Here is a 23,019-nt window from a genome sequence, read left to right on the forward strand (position 1 = left end):
AGCAGCCTATCAGCATAAGCTTGCTGATTCATAGCACAGTCACCTGCAGCTGTAAAGTAAATGAAGGGATATTGAGACATACCTGTCCGTTATACATACTCCATTATCAATTTTTACATACTGCATTCCATGGCTACATACTCAGCTGTGGGGCATTCTGCATCCCACGGGCCTCCTGTATCCACTGGTTCAGGTGGTCCTGCTTTTGTCTCTTCAGGTCTGCATGGTGGTGACGGACCTGCTCACCAGTCCGAGGAACACCTGTGGCACTGGTGAGGTCACGAGCTAACCGGTTCCAAGCCTCTGCCTTGTACTACGTCCCTTGGAACTGGCCCTGCATGAGTCTTGACTCGTGACAGTGGACAAGGAGCCAAACCATGTATTTGGACTCCTCGATGCCCCAATGTTGTGCTCGGAAGCGTGAACCCTCTCCTGCACCTGCCATTCTGACTGCAAATGTGAGCTACAATCAGTTATGGCGAGTATTCCCGCCTATGGGGCATAAATATGCCGCATTTCGCACACTTTTTTGTGATTGGCCGTTTTGTAAAATTCTCGGCTGACTGCATACCTGCTTAGTAATGGTTAAACTACCATTCGTAAGTATATGAATGTTAATAGTGGCTGCTTCCCCTATGTTATCATGGCTTAGTGGTTCTGTACTTTGATTGTGATGCACAGGTCCTGGGTTCGAACCTTGTCATTCTTTTATTTTAATACTGTCTAGACAGACTAGGGAGTGTGTCTGCGTTTAAGCAACTTAGCTCTATGTTGCTCCACGGTGCCCTGGTTGGCGTGGCGTGCACGTCCGCGCGAACACATTGCTCTGGGTAAAGTGCTTTTAACCTTTGGGCAACTCTATTGTGCTGGGTAAAGCGCTATTAAACTATGGACAACTCTGTTTAGCTGGGTAAAGCGCTATTAATCTATAAGCAACTCTGTTTAGCTGGGTAAAGCACTGTTAAACTATGGGCACCTGTGTTTAGCTGTGTAAAGCATTGCTTAACAGCAACTTTTATATATCTGGGTCCTTTAAAAATATTTAGTTTGTTCACTGATACATTGGCCATGTCACTGCTTTTAATAAAATTTTAATCATATATGTCTGGTATTATTTCAAATACTGATTTAAAACATAAATAAAAAGGGGGGTGGTGGGACTCGAACCGTGAATGCCTTCTCTTTATGCATATGCTCTACCATTACGCTATTGCAATCTGGTGTGATTTGCATAAACATTCTTTCTTATGCTCTTCCATGTCAGAATTGCTAACTCTAGCTAAGCAATGAGCACACCCGCTCACACATGCGCAAATATGGGCAGCTATATCATGGATTTAAAAATATATATATAATTATTTACTTTATATAAGTGTGATGGGGGTTTACAGTGTCAGGGAGTGTGGTATTGGGTGCAAGTACATTTGAGCGAACTCGCTCTTGTGTGTTGACATTATGCTTTTTAAAACCTTGCAGGGGCGTGCACATTTAGACTACTTGGCAGTCGGACATGCCCCCTGCTTTCCTACTCAGTCCGTGTAAGAGTTACAGTTGAGTCAGCATGCCCTCATGAATATTCATGGCACGCTGACATCAAACCATTCAACTGCAGCCTCCGAGTAAGACTTATTAAGTCTTACACAGAGGATTAGTGAATCCGGGGGAGTGTGTATTGAGAAATAGTTTTAGATTCCTTTTAAAGAGTGAGAGAGAAGTCAGAGTTGTGAGATCAGTGGGTAGTTGATTCCATAGTTTTCCAACTGTGTTGGAGAATAGGGAGTCACCTGCAGAGTTGTTGGATTTGGAAGTATTGATCAGCAGTTTGTTTGAGGAGTGTATGTTCTTAAGGTTATTGTAAGGTGTAATGAGGCTAGAAAGTATTGGAGTGCTGGTGGGTTGATACAGGGTCTTGTGGGTTATAGCAAGCTGGTGAAATTGAAGCAGGTTAAGAAATTCTAGCCAGTCAAGTTGTTTTAGGTTAAGACAGTGATGAGTTCTGAAAGGAGAGCCTGTAGCAAATCTAGCAATATTATTATAGGATGTTGCCAGTTTGTTGAGGTTGGTTTTAGAAAGATTAGTTTATATAGGTGAAGCATAGAGTAGAGTGGAGATTAAGTGAGTTCTGGCTATGGCGGTCCTAGCTGCTGGTGAAAGAAAGGGTTTGATTCTGTAAAGGGATCCAAGTTTTTTGTTAACTGTTTTTATTGTGCTGTTAATATGAGTATCAAAGTTGAGGTTGTTGTCTATTGTTATTCCTAAGAGTTTAATGGTCAGGTCAGGAGAAATAAGAGTACCATTATTGGATGTGAGTGTGAATTGTATAGGGGCGGATTTTCGGGTTGGTGTGAAGAGTAACAGTTTAGTTTTTTGGGGGTTTAGAAGGAGACAGTGGTTTGAGAACCATTGTTCTACAGTATTGAAAGCTTTTTGGGTAAGAGACTGAAATTCAGTTTGAGAAGTGGCTGAACAGATTATAGTAGAGTCATCTGCATATTGAATGCAGTTAGTGTGGGATAGCTGATTGAAGGCCATTAATATAAATGGAAAATAGAAGTGGGCCTTATATGGAGCCCTGTGGAACGCCAAGGGAAATGGGAAGGTGATTAGATAGTTTATTTTGCCAGAGTACTGCCTGTTGCCAGTTTTCTAGGTAAGATTTGAACCAATTCATGGCTAGAGGATCGAGTGAAAGGGATTTCAGTATGTGTAAAAGCACCTGGTGATTGACCATGTCAAAAGCTTTAGATAAATCGATGAAGACTGCAGAGGAAAGAATATTTCTGTTACGATTTTTGTTGATACAGTCTGTGAAGGATAGCAGGGCAGTGGTGGTACTGTGGAAAGGTCTAAATCCATGTTGACATTTGGCAAGTAAGTTGTTATGGAAAAGGGGGTTAAGTAGTAGCTTATGGATGCACTTGTCCATTATTTTTGCAAGAGGAGATAGCAGAGCTAGGACAAAAGTTAGAGAAGTCATTGGAGTTCCCCCCTTTATGTAGTGGGATGATATGAGAAATTTTCCAGATAGATGGGATAGTTCCTTCACTAATGGTTCTAGTGATGAGAATGGAGATGGGATAGGCAATGGCTTTAGCTCCTTTTTGCAAGAATTCTGCTGGGAGCTGGTCAGCTGAGGGGGTGGTAGGTCTTAATTTTTGGAGAAGGGAGCAAATAAAGGAAGTAGCCACTGGTTGTAAATGAAATGATGGGGGTGGGTTTGTAGTAGAAGTAGGCAGCTTAGAAGTATCAGGAGATAGATGGCTAGCTAGAGTTTGGATGGCATTTGTGAAGAAAGAATTAAAAGCATTAGCAGTATGAGTGGAATTCTCAGGGTTAGAGCCTAGTGGGTTGGGAGTGATACATTGACCTAGGTAAAGAAGTTTGTTAATGCTAGTCCAGAACTTTTGTGGTTCCTTGTGATAAGTTTGCTGTAATTTTAGGTAAAAAAAATTTTTATCTAATAGGATGGCTTTTTTGTATTATTTCTATGTTGCCTAAAGGTTTGTTGATTTATAGGATTCTTAGTAGTACGCCATTTTGCCCAGAATGTGTTTCTAAGAAGGATTTTTTTGCCTAGCATTGTCAGAGAGCCAAGTGGCTCGTTTAGCTTTATTTCTGACAGAGCGTACTGGGGCGTGTTGGTCCAGGATGGCTAAGAATGTGGAGATGAAGTATTCTACTACTTCATTGAGTGGCAGAGTTTTTAGTGGTGTCCAATTACATTGATTGAGTTCTGTTTGGAAAAGTTCTGGGTTAAATTGCTTTTTGGTGTGTACTGTTCTGAAAGTGTTAGGCAGGGTTAGGTTGGTTTTATGTCTGATGATATAAGTTAGTAAATGGTCACTTAGATCATCTGGGAGTGTTCCTACTTTGTAAGTCTGATGAGGACTATTAGTAAGTATCCAGTCCAAGGTACTTTCTTTGTTGTTGAGTCTATTGGTTCTGGTAGGGGAGTTAATGGTTTGTGAGAAGCCATAAAGGTTAATATGGGTGGTGGGGTGGGCATTATTACAGGACATCCAGTCGATATTAAAGTCTCCTAGGACTATGTTTTTTGTGGGAGATTAATAGAAAGCCAGTTAAGGATATTCTCAAGTGTATTGATGTTATTTCCTGGAGGAAGATATATACAGATAATATATATGGCTTTATGAGTGTTGACCTGAAATTATGAGATAAATATTTCAGCATTATTGTCTAAAGGTGGACTAAGATTTGCAGTACTAACTTGTAGCTCTGTTTTATAGAGGATTGCTACCCCTCCTCCCTTTTTGGCTGTGCGGTCTAATCTAATGATATTGTAACCAGGTGGGGTGACTTCAATGTCCTTAACAGTTGGTTTTAGCCAAGTTTCTGATAAACATAGGATGTCAAATAGGTGGACATCTAGGAGGGCGTGAAGTTAAGACATTTTATTGCAAATGCTGAGTATATTGAGATGGGCTATCGAGAGTGAGTTAGAGGGTTTAGTAGGTTTTAGGGTACTAGTTATATTTGGCTTGCTGTTTGCAGTGGTTAGGGTATGGTATGGGCCAGGGTTAGGATGAATGTCTCCGTCCAGCAAGGAGTGGAGGAATGTTATGTGTTTAGGGTGGAGGGGCTTACAATAATAGTCAAATAGTTTTCTATTATTTAGGTTGGTATACTTAATGTGTGCTAGTCAGAGATATTTGGCTGGTAGGTAGCTGGGTTTGGATATGAAGTTTATGAAGGTTGGAGAGATAGCTAATGGTGGTGTTGAAGTGTGTCTGGAGGTGAAGGGTAGAGTACAGAGGTTGTTCATAGGAGGTTAAGAGATAGGCGGTGGTTAGAGGAGGTAAGAGTGAGACCAGTATTATTAGTTGTAAATGATATGGGATGGTTGATGTAGACATTGTATTTGTTTGAGAAGTGGGAGAAGAATGGGAGGTAGAGTTTTGAAAGCAGGTTACCAGATATGTAAGTAGGTGGGGTGATGTAACAAGGAGGGATGAGTGGTTAAGTAACAGTGGGTGTGTTAAGATAATGGGGGTTGGGAATGGTAATGGTGTGGGGGCAGGGTAGGGGAGCAAAGTGAGCCTGCAGGGCGAATGGAGTGGGTAGAGACAAGAGAGTAAACTGTCGAAGATGACAATCAGTGAAGTGTGAAATTCTGCAGGTAAGTCTGAAGGTAAGAGAATGTGGAAGAAAGTTGAGAGGCTAGCAAGACTAGACTTGGGATGTTAGAGGTTTAGAATGTGATGAAAGATAGCTTAGGACAAAGGAGAGAAGGTAAAACAGTAAGTCAGAAGAACACTGAGAACAGAGCTAGGGAGGTATGGTTAAGAATAGGTGAAGAAATTAAGCATACAGGAAGCTTGAATGAAGGTACCCCCTAGTGGCCAGTCACTTTTTTGCAGCAAATAGGTGTACTAAAGGGAATTTCAGGCATAGGGAGAGGAGGGAGATAAACTAGTTAGATATAAGGAGTGTATAACTGGACATAAGGGTCATTCAGAAAGCTGAATGGGGGGGGGGGGTTGGCTGCTGGCTAACCTGACTGGGAAGCTTGCCTTACCTAGCAGTATCTATAAAAAATTATTATTATTAGAATTTTTCTAGAAGCTATAATATCCTAAAACATCCTCATAAATAGAACACACATTGCTACAAACATCCTCATAAATAGAACACGCTATGCTACAAACATCTTCATAAATAGAATACACATTACTGCAAACATCCTTATAAATAGAATACACACTACAAACATCCTTATAAATAGAGCACACATTGCTACAAACATCCTCATAAATAGAATACACATTACTACAAACATCCTTATAAATAGAACAGACTTTATGACAAACATCCTTATAACTAGAATACATATTACTACAAACATCCTCATAAATAGAACACACACTACAAACATGCTTATAAATAGAACACACATTGCTACAAACATCCTCATAAATAGAATACACATTACTACAAACATCCTTATAAATAGAACAGACTTTACGACAAACATCCTTATAAATAGAATACATATTACTGCAAACATCCTCATAAATAGAACACACATTACTACAAACATCCTTATAAATAAAACAGACTTTACGACAAACATCCTTATAAATAGAATACATATTACTGCAAACATCCTCATAAATAGAACACACATTACTACAAACATCCTTATAAATAGAATACACATTACTACAAACATCCTCATAAATAGAACACACATTACTACAAACATCCTTATAAATAGAATACACATTACTACAAACATCCTTATAAACAGAATACATTACTACAAACATCCTTATAAATAGAACACACATTACTACAAACATCCTTATAAATAGAATACACATTACTACAAACATCCTTATAAATAGAATACATTACTACAAACATCCTTATAAATAGAACACACATTGCTACAAACATCCTCATAAATAGAACACACATTGCTGCAAACATCCTTATAAATAGAACACACATTGCTACAAACATCCTTATAAATAGAACACACATTACTATTACTACAAACATCCTTATAGATAGAACACACACATTACTACAAACATCCTCATAAATAGAACACACATTACTAGAAACATCCTCATAAATAGAACACACATTGCTGCAAACATCCTCATAAATAGAATACACATTGCTGCAAACATCCTTATAAATAGAACACACATTGCTACAAACATCCTTATAAATAGAACACACACATTGCTACAAACATCCTCAACATCCCTTTCTAAATCTTGTACGAGGGCATTACTAGAACCTGTAACAACAGTCAAATTATCAGGTAATTCTGCTTTATTTCTATCTGTAAAATTTCTTTCCCCTATCTCAGTTTTGACTATGTCAGTACAATTAAACTGAAAATGATGCTTACTTTTACGTTTCACATTTTTTTCACAAATAGATTTAAAGAAAATAGTATTTCAACATAGCTCTGTCCATATTACCAGTTTGAAACAGAACAGTCCATTTGCTCTTAATACTGAGATTCAAACCTTCAGTAGTATAATTTGCCTAAGGCATACACAGTTTCATCTCAAATAACAGTAAAAGCAGTTTAGTTAGTGTTAAAGATTCAAATGTCACATCACAGAAACTTCCTTTACCAGGGTAGAAAGATGCCTGCATCCATCATGGAAAAACCCGGTGGAACTATGAATGAGTCCTTCCTGTATGTTGCACCTGTTAATCTGTTTTTGCTGAAATTTTAACAACACGCAACAAGATTGCAGAAACAGCAGTAATATCCTTTGAAGACTGATGTACAACCGAGTTGCATGAAGGAACAGCCATAGACTGTGCCACTTGTAAACCTGCCTGCCCTTTCTTGGTATGTCACACCAGAGCTACAGCAGGAAAGTACAGTTTTGTACCTACCATAAATGTAGATGTCCGATAGGTATGCATCTGCAGTCCTTACATATGGGTTGTCCTGCCTCAGGCAGCCCTTTGGTCGGCCGGATTCCAAAGTCTGGGTCCGGTGTCAGCTGATGTCGCCCTCTCCCTGATGTCAGAGCGCCTGGGGTATAAAAGCGTCAGCCGACGCCATCTTCCTCAGTTTTTCTTGCCCCAGATGCCAAGGGCCCTCTAAGGAAGGCTAAATTTGGAGAGATGCAAAAAATTCCAAACATGCACAGTAATATAAAACAAATATACCATAATAGATAACCCCAGCTAGCTATAAGAGGGATAAGTACCCAGGAAATACCACAGAGGGGAAGGAGGGAGGGTAAACCTGACTGCAGATGCATACCTATCGGACATCTACATTTATGGTAGGTATAAAACTGTACTATGTCCTTCAAGGATGCATCTGCAGTCCTTACATATGGGTAGAATACCATAGCCAAGCTGGGGGTGGTAGGATCTAAGAAAGGGATGGTGTAGCTAAAATGTCCTGCAGGACTGCCGTAGCAAAGCCTGCTCTGGATCTGGAATATAAGGGTAAGTTGTAATGCTTGGAAAATGTATGCACAGAGCTCCATGTAGCAGCTTCTAAAATGTCCTTGGTAGCCACCCCTCTTAAGAAGGCTGTGGAGGTGGCTGTGGCTCTGGTGGAATGAGGTCTAATGTTAGCTGGCACGGTTTTGCCATGAAAAGAGTAACAGAATCGAATGCAATTCCCTATCCATTTTGAAATTGTCTGTTTGGAAATTGCTTTTCCTTGTACACCAGCAGCATATGCTACAAATAGCTGGTCAGTTTTTCTGTAAGTCTTAGTTCTGTCCAAGTAGTAGCGCAACCGTCTGTGAATGTCCATGGTATGCAGAAGTTTCTCCCCTTTGTTTTGTGGATTTGGAAAGAAGGTAGGCAGGTGAATAGCTTGGTTCAGTGAGACCCTGGATACCACCTTTGGCATGAATGAAGGATTGGTTCTCAGTGAAACTCTGTCCTGATGAAAAATAAGAAATGGTTGTACTGCCATGAGGGCCTGCAACTCAGATACTCTTCTTGCTGAGGTTATGGCCAGAAGGAAGGCAGTCTTCCAAGACAGGAACTGTAGTTCTGAAGATGCTGCTGGTTCAAAGGGAGGTAGAGTTAATTTTTCCAACATGAAGTTAAGGTCCCATGTAGGCACTGGTGGTTTCCTTGGAGGATTGATGTTTTTAATTCCCCTTAGAAACTGTTTTAGGAGAGGATGAGAGAAGACAGGTAGATCAGTATTGTATTCTGCTGAAATTGCTGAAGCATGAATTTTTATGGAAGAGTAAGAAAGGCCATTGTGGAGCATTTCTGCCAAGTATTCCAGTATATGTGCCAAGTTCATCACTGTCGCATCTAGGCCCTTTGTGGTGTTCCAAGTGCGAAATCTTTTCCATTTTGCTGAATATGCCTTTCTTGTGGAAGGCCGGCGAGCTTCCATGATGATGTCCTTCACTGTCTTGGATAGCTTATCCTGGTGAGGAGTCAAGGTATTCTCCAGGCTGTCAGCTGCAAGGTTTTCAGGCTGGAGTGCAGAGTTTTGTAATTGTGTTGTGTCAGAAGAAGTGGCCATTGTGGTAGAGGCCACGGTTTCGTGCGTGACATGCTCTTTAACAGTGGGTACCAGTGTTGTCTGGGCCAGTCCGGAGCTATCAGAATCACTTTGGGCTGCTCCGTCCTGATCTTCAGTAAGACCTTGGTCATTAATGGAAGAGGTGGGAATGCATACACTGTTAGAGTATTCCAGCTGAAAGAGAGGGCATCCACTTTCCATGCTTGTGGGTGGTATGTCCTTGAGCAGAATTTCTTCAGCTGATGGTTATGGTGGGAGGCAAAAAGATCTATGTCCGGCCGCCCCATGATTGTGTTATCTGAAGGAAGATGTCTGGGTGCAGCATCCATTCGTGTGGATCCATGATATTTCTGCTTAGGCTGTCCGCCAGTATATTGTCTTTTCCTGGCACAAACTGGGATTGCAGCTCTATATTGATTTTTAGGGAAAGTTCCCAAAGATTCATTGCCAGCCTGCAAAGAGGGTAGGAATGGGTACCTCCTTGCTTGTTTATGTACCACATAACTGTGGTATTGTCTGTCCTTATTAGCAGGTGTCCTTGATGCAGAAAATGTTTGAAGGCCTCGATTGCATGTATCGCTGCCAGCATTTCCTTTTGGTTTATGTGCATGCGCAATTCTTTCTGTGACCATAGTCCTTGGATGCATCTGCCCTCCATGTGTGCTCCCCCATCCATGGTCTGAAGCGTCCATTGTAATGGTTTGGCTGATTATTGGTTTGCTGAAGGGCAGACCCCTGTTTGACTGGCTTGTTTGAGCCCACCACAGAAATTCCTTTTGAAGGCATGGAATGAGTAGTATCTAGGCTGTGACTGTGCTGACACCATAAACTCCTTAGGTACCATTGTAGTTTCCTCATATGTAGCCTTGCTTGTGGAATCAGAAGAATGCAAGATGCCATGTAATCCAGGGCCTGCAGGATTTTCCTTGCAGTCAGCTGAGTTTGTTTTGTCAGATTTTCGAAATAATCCGGTAGTTGTCTTTGTTTTTCTTCCATGAGAAAAGCCATTTGGGTGGTTGTATCTAGTTTCACACCCAGAAACATTATCCTTTGGGATGGAACAAGTCTTGATTTGTGAATGTTGACTGTATATCCCAAAGCCTGAAGTAGGCGGATGGCATAATTCAAGTGTTTTACCAAAGTTTGTTGGCTGTCTGCTTGTATAAGGCAGTCGTCCAGATATGGGTATATTTGAATCCCCTGAAGTCTGCAGTGTGCAATTACTGATGCCAGGCATTTTGTGAATACTCTGGGCGCAGTAGATAAGCCAAAGGGCAATGCTGAGAATTGATAATGCTCTGAACCTGCAAGAAATCTGAGGTGTCTTCTGCAACTTTGTCTGATAGGGACATGCAGGTATGCCTCCTTGAGGTCTAGAGTTACCAGCCAAGACCCCTTGCCCAGCATGGGAAGGAGTTGCTGTAGGGTCAGCATTTTGAATTTTGGCAAAATGAGATAAGTATTCAGTGCGGACAAGTCGAGAATAGGCCTCCATTGTTTTTCTTTTCTTGGGACAAGGAATAGTCTGGAATAAAATCCTTGGCCTTGTTCTGTGAGAGGAACCTTTTCTATAGCTTTCATTTGCAATAGGTTGGAAATTTGTTTTAAAGCCTCTGCCCTTTGATTCGGTGGCAGGTTTGGCATGCCTTTTCTTTTTGGTAATGTATGAAAATGGAACCTGTATCCTTTGTCTATTATTTGCAGTGTCCATTTGTCCCTTGTAATACTGTGCCAATTTTTTGAGAATAAAGATAGCTTTCCACCCAAAGGTGCTTCCAATTGAGCCCTGGTTGGCGGGGTCAAGGTAAGGTCATTGAGTCTGTCCTTGTGGAGCAGTTGTAGGTCCTGCACTACCTCTCTGGTTAGGAGGCTGCCATTGACGTCCTGTGTAGGAGCCTCTAGCTTGCCCTCTACCTCTGGCACGCCTGTTCTTGCCTCTGAAATCTCTCTGTGTCTAGAAAGGACCAATTCTTAGACGGCCAATTTCTGCTGAATCTTGGTGGTTGGACCTGGAGAAAATCTTTGACTGTTTGTACAGATTTAGCCTTTTCCTCAAATTTCTTTAATACCTCCTGAGCAGTGGAGCCAAATAACTTTTGCTTTTCCAGTGGCGCATCCAGAAGCTTTGCTTTAACATGATCTGGCAGAGTTTGTTCCTTCAGCCAAGCATGCCTACGTATGACTGCACCTGTCATTGCTGACCTACATGAAGCTTCCAATGCATCATAACCACACTGCAATAAATGGTTGCTAACCTGTTGGGAGTTATGTACCAGATCCTGAAGTGACTTGCGATCTAGGGGTTCAGGTAAAGACAGTTTTTTATGCAATTCATCTAACAAATACTCTTGGTACTGTATCATATGGAATTGACAATTTAATGCCCTCATAGAAAGAGTGGAAGAAGTATACACTTTTTTACCCCATCTCTCTAAAGCCCTGGACTCCCTTTCAGAGGGGAGTGGATTTTAGTAGTGGCAGATGCAACCCCTTTAGGGCCCTGGGAAATAGTTTCAGGGTCAGCAGAGTGGGCCTTGTAAAGGAAATGATGCGAGTCCGGGACCCTGTAGTACCTATCGGGTTTGACAGGAGCCGGAGGAAGGGAGTCAGGGGTAATGCTAGACTCAGAGTACACATCATCAATGACATTCAAAACAGGAGGAATAGCCAAAGGTCTATGCTGAGGTAAATGCAAAAAAGTCCTTAATCTCTTCCTGGAATCAGAGAATTCCTGGCCCTGCCATTTGAAATGCTCTCTCATGGAGTGAAGGGTCTCCCCAAAGGACATCTCTTCAGGAGGGGAGGCAGAGGGAATAGATTCCTCTGCATCAGAATCCTCGTAGGCCGTAAAGGCCTCCTCCTGGTAGTCTGAAAGAGCAGAGCCATCTGAGGCCTCATCAGAGGACTGGGGATCAGTGGGCTCAACCCTGGGCCTTTTGTCTATAGGAGGTTGAGAGCCCCTGTCTGGATGTGGCTGAGAGCCCCTAATTAAGGAAATAAGGTCCTCAGCTAAACTTAAAATCTGTGAACCTGTAGTGGATCTCGGAGGAATAGCCTTGGGAAGCAGAGATTTTGGCTGTTTAGCAGCTTTAGCCCTTGTGAATGCCTTTATGGACATGGATGCAGGAGGCCTGGCTGCTCCACGTGCTGGCGTAGTCTTGTCTAGGGAAATGGTGTCGGATGTTTCCAGAACACCGGTTTCTGAGGAAAATTCTATAACCGACTCAGAAGAGGCCTCCGGGGCCGAGGTTGTCGGTTGTGCGGTTTCGACGGTCGGAAGTACCAAGGACTCTGTTTCAGCCGAGACCGAGACACTCGCGGTAGGCCTAGGCATGGTTTCAGCTGAAACCACGGTCCGCGTGTGTCGGTCCTTGTCCTTCCATTTTTTGGTTAAACGAGAAGTCGGAATCTCCGACGGCATATTGTAACAGTAACTAGCCCCAAAAAATTCCTCTGCAAACTCCGCCCGACGCCTAAGAGTGCGTCGGTTGAAGGAGGCACAGGCCGAGACGTCATGGTCTGGGCCTAGGCAGGGGAGGCAGTAAGAATGGAAATCCTTATGAGGTATTTATTTCCCACAAGTTAAGCAATTATTAACTTTAAGCATTTGATCTGACATCGGCTGAGGCAAGAAAGAGTCCCCAACGGGGTACTTAGCTTTTGAAGTCTTCGGTAGCTGAAGTTACAGGAGCTGGCCGACCGGCACTTGCGAACTGCTTCTGCTTCGGGCACCATGCGGCAAGAAAGACTGAGGAAGATGGCGTCGGCTGACGCTTTTATACCCCAGGCGCTCTGACGTCGGGGAGAGGGCGACATCAGCCGACGCCGGACCCAGACTTTGGAATCCGGCCGACCGAAGGGCTGCCTGAGGCAGGACAACCCATATGTAAGGACTGCAGATGCATCCTTGAAGGACATCAGTCCCTTTATGCATTTCCGTCACATCCTGTGCAATGCCAGTGGTGTCCGATTTAGTAACAAGTTCAGACTTGTCCTTTGTTTGACTACAGGAAGCTACATTTTCATCCTTTGGTTCTTCTTTATTAAGGAGTTTTTCCAAATGCTTCATTGGTAATACATTTTCATTCAGAACAGTAAGTTCAATCTAATTCTCCACTGTCAATGCTGTGTTTACACAGCCCTTTTCCCACCCCATTTCAAGACCACACTATGGCCTGTCATGGAGTGAAGATGAAATGAAAGGAGTGTAGGGGAAGTTTCTTGATCCAGTGGCCAAATGTTCCCAATAGTTTAAATAGCAGCTCAAGTTTGACCTGAAAAGAGGTTATAAGCCTTGTAAGACTAACTCAGTCATAAATAATGGGTCCTGACCCTATTCTGTAGCCTTTTCCCAATTCATCTAGTCCATTTGGAGATGGTACAAAGATTACTCACATACATACATTACATAATCTGTAAGTAATTTAAATTGCTTTGACAATATGTGTAATACTGCAGGAAATCAAAAACAACCCTAATATACCCCTTAATCTATATTTTTGTTACAACATTAAATACAGCTACAAATCTAATATCTGGATGGAGCCTATTTTAGTTCCTTTTCACAAAATAGGCCATTCCACAGACCCTAATAATTACAGAAAAATTAGCTTCTCAAACATATTCTGTAAGGTGATGGTTGATCTCTCTATGCAGATGACTGCAAACTTGGAAGTATTGTCCCCTTCCTTCAAACACCACCTGACATTATACACAAATGGTGGAGGAGAAATTCTTTTACCGTTATTATAAAAAAATGTAGCACTCTGTCATTTGCAGAAAAAAAATTGATAACTATTGATAGGTAAAAACTAAAAGTTGCAAAAATATTAAGTCATTGGATTCCTTGTAAATGATGACTTTTCATTTGATGCCCGTATAGCCACTATTGTCTGCAAAGAATAAGGAGCTGCCCACGTGGTCATTGGTTCATAGGTTCATAGGTGGGTACTAGGCTATCTGCCCGAAGGCATTTATAAGCCTAGCTGGAATGTGTTGGCTTTCACCGCACCCTTAGATTAGTTCCCTGTGCCTCTGTCCAGCAGAGCTATTGAAGTGATCCCTGGGGTAAACTTTCTGTTTCTCATCCACTCGTCAAGGTTTCTCATGAAGAGGGTTAGCGAGGAGCTCTGCCTAATGTAGATTGGAATCTTGTTCCAGAGCATAGGAAGTCTCTGGGACAGGAATCTATCCCTCCAGCACGTCTTATTTATTGTTGTGGTGAGGTTTAGATCCCTGAAGCGTATGGCTCGAGGGGATATGGTTTTCTTTAGGTGGAGCATGTCCATCAATTCTGGGTTGGGCATGGCCTTGTGTGTCAGGCAGAGATCACCTCTGAGTAGGCAGTATGCAACTGAGTACAGCTGGAGTTTCTTCAGTCAAGCTGCATAGGGCATCTGCTTGAGGCCAGTGATCCTCTTGGTGAGGTACTTCTGTGGTCTTTCCAGTTGTTGCAGGTGTCTTGTAAGGTACACCTCAAATGGGGTATTGTACTTTATGATGGGTCTGATGACTGATGCGTAGAGGGGCCCAATGACCTCTTTCGATCTGGATGCAAACTCTTTTGTGATTAGGTGGGCTACATAGAAGGATTTTCTAACCACTTTAGCAATGTGATTATCAAAGGAGAGGTTACTATCTACTTGGGTCTCCAGATCCCTTATTACATCTTCCATATTTAGGGGGTTGAGAACCTTGCCGGAGAAACAACTGGTCCACATAAACAGCTCCTATCAGATCAGTTATAGAACAGTACAGCAGTGTCAGTGGCTCAACAGGTACCACACTCACCTTTGGTGCTGCAGTATCAGGACTGACGACAGTTCTATTCCCACTCCAGGTAATTGGGTTAATGTTCTGCTGATAGTGCAGTGCACCATTGGGGCACTGCACCTCTGAGTGGGTCATAATTTTGATGCGATGTTAAACTGATGGCTCATCGGCATCATTAGGGGGGCGCTGCACCATTGAGTGTGTCATCATTTTGATGAAATGTTAAACTGATGGCTCATCTGCATGAGTTAGTGGTTGTTCGGGTGGATGTAAAAGATCCCAAAACACCTACCAAAAAGAGTAAGGCAAGTTCCCTGATACCCTGGCCAAAATACCACCTCAGGGCTCCCCTGTAAAGGAGCCACTAGTCTAGTGCCACTGACTCAGTCAACAAAAGATAAATAAATATTGTACCTTAGTCTGTAGCCTTCTCACAATTCATCTAGTCCAGTTGAAGAGGGTACAAAGATTAATCACTTACAAAATACAAGGGTGTCAAGCTTTATACACCAAGCCTCTTCTTAAACTGCTTATCCTAAGCCTAGCCACAGGCTATGTTCCCAAATCCTGGCGCATTGCTGTGATAATGTACCCCCACAAGGGTGACTCTGCCATGAACCTAGACTGAAGTACTATACGAGCATTTATATAGCTGCAGGGAATCAGGAATACCTGACAGGACAAAATCATCCTCCTCAAGGAAGAGTAAACCTGTCCAGTGGACATCTGCAATAAATAAACTCTATAATAAAAGGAAAAAATTGCTGTCTAGGACCAAGAAGGAGCAAGTGCCTAATTGGAAGCAATCTCTCCATAGCTTGAACAAGCAAATAAGAGCACTAGTGAAATCCTCCAAAGCAAACTTCAGGTCCAAACTAGCCACATCTACTAAAGACAATCATAAGGACTTCTTCACATATGTCCGCAGTCTCAAATGAAGCACTCAGATCTGCTCAGAACTGGTGGTCAAGGACAACACATACACAAACACTGTAGATATAGCCAACCTGCTGACAGACAGATTCAGTGAAAACTTCACCCCTCTGCCCCCCCACCATTAAATCAGGACATTCCCAGCACCTGCCCCCCCTCCCCTTATCTCTAGGGAACAAGTCATCACTGCCTTCTCAAAGGCAAATACAACCTCCATGGACCAGATAACATCCCAGGCTGCATCCTACATGAACTCAGACAGGAACTTGCAGTACCATTATGCACCCTATTCAACCAAAGCCTGAGTACTGGCCTTGTCCCAGCCAAATGGAGGACAGCCACTGTCATCCCTTTGCAGAAAGGTGGAGCATCCACCAATCCAGGAAATTACAGACCCATCAGCGTAACTAGCCTGATCTGCAAGGCCATGGAGCGGATTATCATGGACCTCATTAACAAGGACATTGGCAACCTCCAAACACTTGATCCCACACAATTTGGTTTCATCAAGGGGAGGTCATGTCTGTTAAATTTGGCTGACTTCTTTGAGTCACTAAAGCCATGGATGAGAGGAAGACGGTGCATGCCACCTACCTTGACCTGGCAAAAGCCTTTGATACTATCCCCCACTTGGGTATAATAGATAAACTCTCAATTAGGCATCAATTCGTATGTTACCAGATGGGTAGCAAACTGGCTCCCTGATAGAATCCACCTAGTCAAAATAGGGGAAGCCATCTCAAGCAGTAGACCCATAACGAGCGGTGTACCCCAGGGATCGGTATTTGGGTCTCTGTTGTTTGGGTTATACTTTTTTGAGGGTCAGGTCAAAACCAATAGGCTATGGCTGACCAAGTTTTCAAATGACTGCAAGCTGGGTGCTGTCATCAATTTCCCAAGTGATGTGGACATCCTCCAAGAGTGTCTCACCCAAACAAATGACTAGTGCTAGAAACATGGCCTCAAACTAAATGCTAAAAAATGCATCATCATCCCTCTTTGGGGAGAGTGACATCCCAACAAATTATCACATTGATAACAAGGTCCTAAGCATACAATCAGTTGTGAGGGACTTGGGCACCCAGGTTGATAGTAACCTGACTTTTGACCACCATATTGCCTCTGTTGTATGGAAGGCTTTCTACATAGCCCACCTCATTAGGAAGGGTATCTCATCTAGGGACAAGGAGGTCATAACATCCCTGTATTCTTCCCTTATAAGACCCATTTCTGAGTACAATGCCCCTTTTGTCATGTACCTCACAAAGCACTTGCAGCAACTTGAGAGACCACAGAGGCTCCTCATCAGGAGAATCTAGGGCCTCAAACATCTACCCTACACAGATGGGCTAAAAGTCCTGCCCCTCTACTCAGTCTCATACAGACTCCTCTCAGGTGACCTCTCTCTGGCATACAAAGCAATAGTAGACCCTGCTTTGTTGTTACTACTGCATATCTGCAAGTCAAGCTCCACTCGAGTAACCCGCATGCGCGACCTCAACCTGGTCTGTGACATCAATAGGACATGCTGGTGGGACAGATTTGTGTTCCAGGGAGTCCCCCTTCTGTGGAATAGACTCCCTCTCCACATCAAGCAGAGTACCTCATTAACCCTTTTTAAACTCAACCTGGTTAACTGGATGGGGAACAGAAAATATACCCCTGGGATTCCGCCTGTGTCCCTGCTGGACAGGGGCACTGGGTGCTGACTTGGTGGAACATGGGCTAAATTCTTGGCTAGGCTTGTAAGGGCCTCAGCACCAATAGCCTAGTAACTTCCTATGATCTTATGATCCTATGAACTTGGAAATTATAGACCAATCAGACTTATGAGTCTGATCTGTAAAGCTATGGAGCGAATCATAACTGCTATCATTAATTATGGTATTGAGAATCTCTTTAGGCTAGAAACAAAGTAATTTGTCTTTGTTAAGGGGAGATCATGCTGGTTAAATCTCATTAACTTCTTTAAGAAGGTTGAAGGTTATGTAAGGTGCTAATAGTAGTCGTACTGTTCATACAGCTTATCTCAATCTGGCCAAAGAATTCTTATACCATACCTCATGTTGGGATTATAAGGACATTATCTGCACTAATAGATAGCCAGTTGGCTGAAAGACAAATCTTATACAGTCTGTGTAGTGGGTATCTCTTCAAATAGTGTTAAAGTTACCAGTGGAGCCCTCTAGTGGTCTGTACTGGGTCCTCTCCTCTTCAGAATCGGGTTCTCTGATCTGATAACTGATAACCAAGACTTCTGGTTAATGAAATTTGTAGACAACTGCAAATTGGGTGTTAACTGTCACCTCCCACCTCGAATATCAGTACTTTTCTGAAAGAGCTTACCCGAGTTAATAGCTGGCGTGCAGATAATGGGCTTAGAGTGAATGCTAAAGAATACAGTATTATCTTTCAGAAAGCAGAAGCTGTCCATAGCATACGGTATAAATAACATCTGTTTGTTAAACAAAAGGTAGTCAGGCAGCTGGGCACGTGAGCCAATAACTCCCTCACCTTTGATCATTATGTAACAACTGTAGTTAGAAAATGCTTTTATGCAACACAGCTAATACGCAAAGTTATTTGATCTGAATTCAAAGATGTTATTCTCCCCTCCGCAATCAGCAGTAGAGACTGATAATAGAATGCAACCCTCTCTTTGGGGTGAATGTTACTTGACATATAAAGAAGCTCAAAAAGCTCCAAATGTACCCCTAACCAAAATGATCTCTGGGCTTAAGAACCTGTTACCTGTAGACTATGGAAGCCCGGCCCCTGTACTCTGTGTCTTATAGATTCCTGAGGGGTGATATGTTCATTGCTTATAGCACCATTACACATCCAATGGTCCTTTTACTCCCATATCTCAATAAGTGAAACAGCACAGCAAAGATTAGAACCAGAGACCTGAATCTCCATCAGCAGATATATAGAATATCCATAGCCTCACCCTTCTGTAAATAAACTTCCTCTACAAGAAAGGTAATGAGATTCAATATTTCAAACCACCCCTGGATGACTACATGGGTGCTCTCAAGTTTACCCTGGGACTAAGTGGTCTTCACCTCCTTGAGAAACAAGGTAAAAAGGTTGTTGCTGGCAAAGTTTATGTGGTCATTAGATGAAAATAGCCTTAAACCTCCTATGAATCCTATAAACAGGATGCTGGGGATATCTAGGGATGGGAGTGAGAAAATGTTAGGTTACCTAGGTGTGAGAAGCAAGTGACATGATACTAGGGTCCCTGGAGAATTATACAGTGCATGGTACGTAGTAATGGAATGATATGATAATGAGATATCTGCAGCTGAGAATGATGAAATACTGGGGTATCTACAGATGGAGGGGGATAATAAGATACTGGGATATTTATGCATGCTTGCAGCTGATGTGATGCTGAAGAACCCAGAAATATGGGAAAGATAGAATACTGAAGGTATCTTTGAATGGGAGGAAGAAGATAGCATGCTGGGACACCTAGAGATGGGAGAGATTGAATGATGAAGTAGGAAGGGGGTGTAAAGATGGTGGGGTACCTAGTGATGGGGAGAATAGGATGTTGAGTTACTTAAACATGGGTAGATAATTGGATGGTGTAACACCTAAAGATGGGGGGATAAGTGCTGGATTATCTAAAGGCTATAGAATGTACAGTAGCTTGGAAAAGGGATGATATAATCATGAGATACCGAGAGATGATGGAGATGCAATGATGGGGTATCTAGGGACAGGGAATGATAAGATGCTGGGGTATCTGGGGGCAGAGAATGATAAGATGCTGGGGTATCTAGGGATAGGGAATGATAAGATGCTGGGGTATCTAGGGACAGGGAATGATAAGATGCTGGGGTATCTAGGGACAGGGAATTATAAGATGCTGGGGTATCTAGGGACAGAGAATTATACGATGCTGGGGTATCTAGGGACAGGGAATGATAAGATGCTGGGGTATCTAGGGATAGGGAATGATAAGATGCTGGGGTATCTAGGGACAGGGAATTATAAGATGCTGGGGTATCTAGGGACAGGGAATGATAAGATGCTGGGGTATCTAGGGATAGGGAATGATAAGATGCTGGGGTATCTAGGGACAGGGAATTATAAGATGCTGGGGTATCTAGGGACAGGGAATTATAAGATGCTGGGGTATCTAGGGACAGGGAATGATAAGATGCTGGGGTATCTGGGGGCAGAGAATGATAAGATGCTGGGGTATCTGGGGGCAGAGAATGATAAGATGCTGGGGTATCTAGGAACAGGGAATTATAAGATGCTGGGGTATCTAGGGACAGGGAATGATAAGATGCTGGGGTATCTAGGGATAGGAAATTTTAAGATGCTGGGGTATCTAGGGACAGGGAATTATAAGATGCTAGGGTATCTAGGGACTGGTGCAACTGATGTGATGCCAGCATGCCCACGGAGCCTATAGTGAGAGAATACTGATTTAGCTCTAGAGATGGAAAAAGAATGCTGGGACACAGAAGGTTGGGGTCAGTAGGGTGCTTTGTACCTAGTAACGGGGATAGACTGCTGAGATTCCTAGGGATGGGGGTTGGTAGTAGTTGAGACATATGGTTGAGGAATGATAGGGTGTTGGAAAACCTTGAGATAGGGGGATGACAGGATACTGGGACACCTAGAGATAGGATGATGATAAGATGCTGGGACACCGGAGTGTGGGGGATGATAAGATGTGGGGACACCTATTAATGATTGATTGATGGGATGGGAGAGGCACCTACTGAAGAGGAGAATAGGATGCTGGGACACCTAGGAATAGTTGGATAGGAGGATGGTATGACCTAGGGATGGGGAAATGGTAAGGTGTTGGGACATATATGGATAGGGAATGGTAGGATGCAAGGACAACTAGGGATGGCAGATGGTTGGATGTGGTGACACATGATGGGGAACAATAAGATGTTGAGACACTTTGGGGAATGGGGAATAGTAAGATGCTGGGACACTGAGGGATGGTGACGACAGGATGTTGAGACATCACGGGATGAGGGATGGATGATAGGATGCTGGGACATCAAAGAATAAGGGGATGTCAGATGCTGGGAAACCAAGTGATGGAGATATAATAGGATGTAGGGAAACCTAATAATGGGGATGATAGGATGATGGGACATCTGTTGATAGGGGATATAACAGGATATGGGGAATTCTAGTGATGGGGATGATAGGATGGCTGGACACAGTGATGGGGGATGATAGGATGATGGGACACCTAGTGATGGAGATATAATTGGATGTGGAGATACCTAATGATGGGATGTATAATAGGATGCGGGGACACCTAACAATGGGGATGACAGGATGCTGGGATGCCTTTTGATGGGGACAATAGGATGCTGGGGCACCTAATGATGGGGATGATAGGATGCTGGGACATCGAGGGACAGGGGATGTAGGATGTAAGGGCACCTAGTGATGGGGTTATAATAATGATGCTGGGATATCAAGAGAGTGGAATGCTAGAATGCTGGGACATCTAGGGATGGGGAATGGTAGAATGTTGGGACACTTAAAGATGGGGATATAGCATGCTGGGACACTTTGGGATGGTGGATAATAGGATGTGGAACACCTAATAAGTGAGGTACGATAGGATACTAGGATATGAGGATACTGTGGAGTGTTGGATGGTAGGATGCTGGGACTCCTAGGTATGGGGTAATGGTGGGATGTTGTGGCATCTATGGAAAGGGGGGTGGTAGGATGCTGGACTCCTATGGATGGTAGATGACAGGATGCTGGGACACCTAGTGATGGCAGTTATGATTGGATGCTGGGACATTAAGGGATGGGGATGGCAGAACACTGAGACTCCTACAGATGGGGATGGTAGGAAGTTGGGATACTTAGGGATTGGAATAATAGAATGCTGGGATGCTTAGGGATGGTGAGTTGAAAGCATGCTTAGACACTTAGGACTGGGGAGATGGTAGGATGCTGGGACAGCTAGGGATGGGTCTGATAGGATGTTGGGGTACCTTGAATGGGAGACAGTAGAATACTGGGACACCAAGTGATGAGAGGATGGCTGGATGCTGAGACAGTTAAAGGTGGGTGATCATAGGTTGCTGGGACACCAATGGATGGGGGCATGTTAGTATGCCAGGACAACAATAGTTTATGGAAAGATAGAATGCTGGGATACCTGAGCATGGGGGAATAATAGGATGTTTGGAATACTAGCCACGGGGTATGGTGGGACATGTAGGGATGTTGATGTTCAGTTGTTGAGACACCATGGGATGGTGATGAAAGGATGCTGGGACACCTATTAATAGGGGGTGGCAGGATACTGGGGCACTGAGGGATAGGGTGATATAGGATGCTGGGACACCTAGTGATGGGGAATGATAGCATGAAGGAACCCCAAAGGATAGGAGGATATAGAATGCTGGGACACCTGTTGATGGGGATATAATAGAAGTGGGGACACCTACTGATGGGGGTGACAGGATGCTAGTACACCAAGTGACTGGAAATGATTGGCTGGTGGGACACTGAGGGATAGGGTGATATAGGATGCTGGGACATCTAGTGATGGGGGACATAATAGGATTCTGGGATACCATGGGCTCACAGGTTCATAGGCGATTACTAGACTAACAGTTCAATAGTTCTTACATGCCTAGCCAGTTTTACCCAGATTTGATCTAATTTTCTATCCTTAGGGGAAAGATAACAAGGATCAGCAAGCAGAGTTTTGGCTATTTTTACAGACTGCCTCTGTTTATAAGGGAAATGGGTGCCACTCCAGGAGTGAATCTATGATTTCCTATACATTGGTCCAGAGCACGGTTAAGATGGTCAGGGAAGGGCTCTGCTTCACATGAATAAATGCCTATTACAGAGGAGGGGCAATCTCTGGGACACACATCTGTCTCTCCAGCATGATTTAGTCATGTCAGAGATGAGGTTTAGATCTTTGGAGCGGGTAACCCTCATGAAGTTAGTTTTGTGAATATGCAGTACTTCCATCAGAGCTGGGTCAGAGACTGCTTTGTAGGTCAGAAGTAGATCACTCCTCAATAATTGGTAGGAAACTGAATACAGTGATAGGGCTTTTAATCAGTCCTCATATGACATGTTGGTTATACCCTGTATTTTTTGGTGAGAAATCTATGAGGATGCTCCAACTATTGCAGGTGCTTGACAAGGTACATGCCAAATGGTGTATTATACTGAATTAGGACAGCGCAGTGTTGCAGCAGTTTCCATTGTTACCTCACAACAAAAGGTTCTCCAGTTCAGTTCTCGGCTGGGGGGCTTACTGTGTAGAGTCTGCATGT

At 43.1% G+C, this 23,019-nt stretch overlaps 1 protein-coding gene across 1 annotated transcript in view; it reads right to left on the minus strand.

Moving 5' to 3' along the window:
• Nucleotides 1-23,019, minus strand: part of CNGA4 (cyclic nucleotide gated channel subunit alpha 4) — a 321,195-nt gene that overhangs the window by 268,501 nt on the left and 29,675 nt on the right. The gene's annotated exons all lie outside the window — the stretch shown is intronic.

The sequence above is a fragment of the Protopterus annectens genome, chromosome 16.part0 (genome assembly GCF_019279795.1).
Source record: "Protopterus annectens isolate FY-2018-M chromosome 16.part0, PAN1.0, whole genome shotgun sequence".
In the NCBI taxonomy this organism is placed as follows: Eukaryota; Metazoa; Chordata; order Ceratodontiformes; family Protopteridae; genus Protopterus; species Protopterus annectens.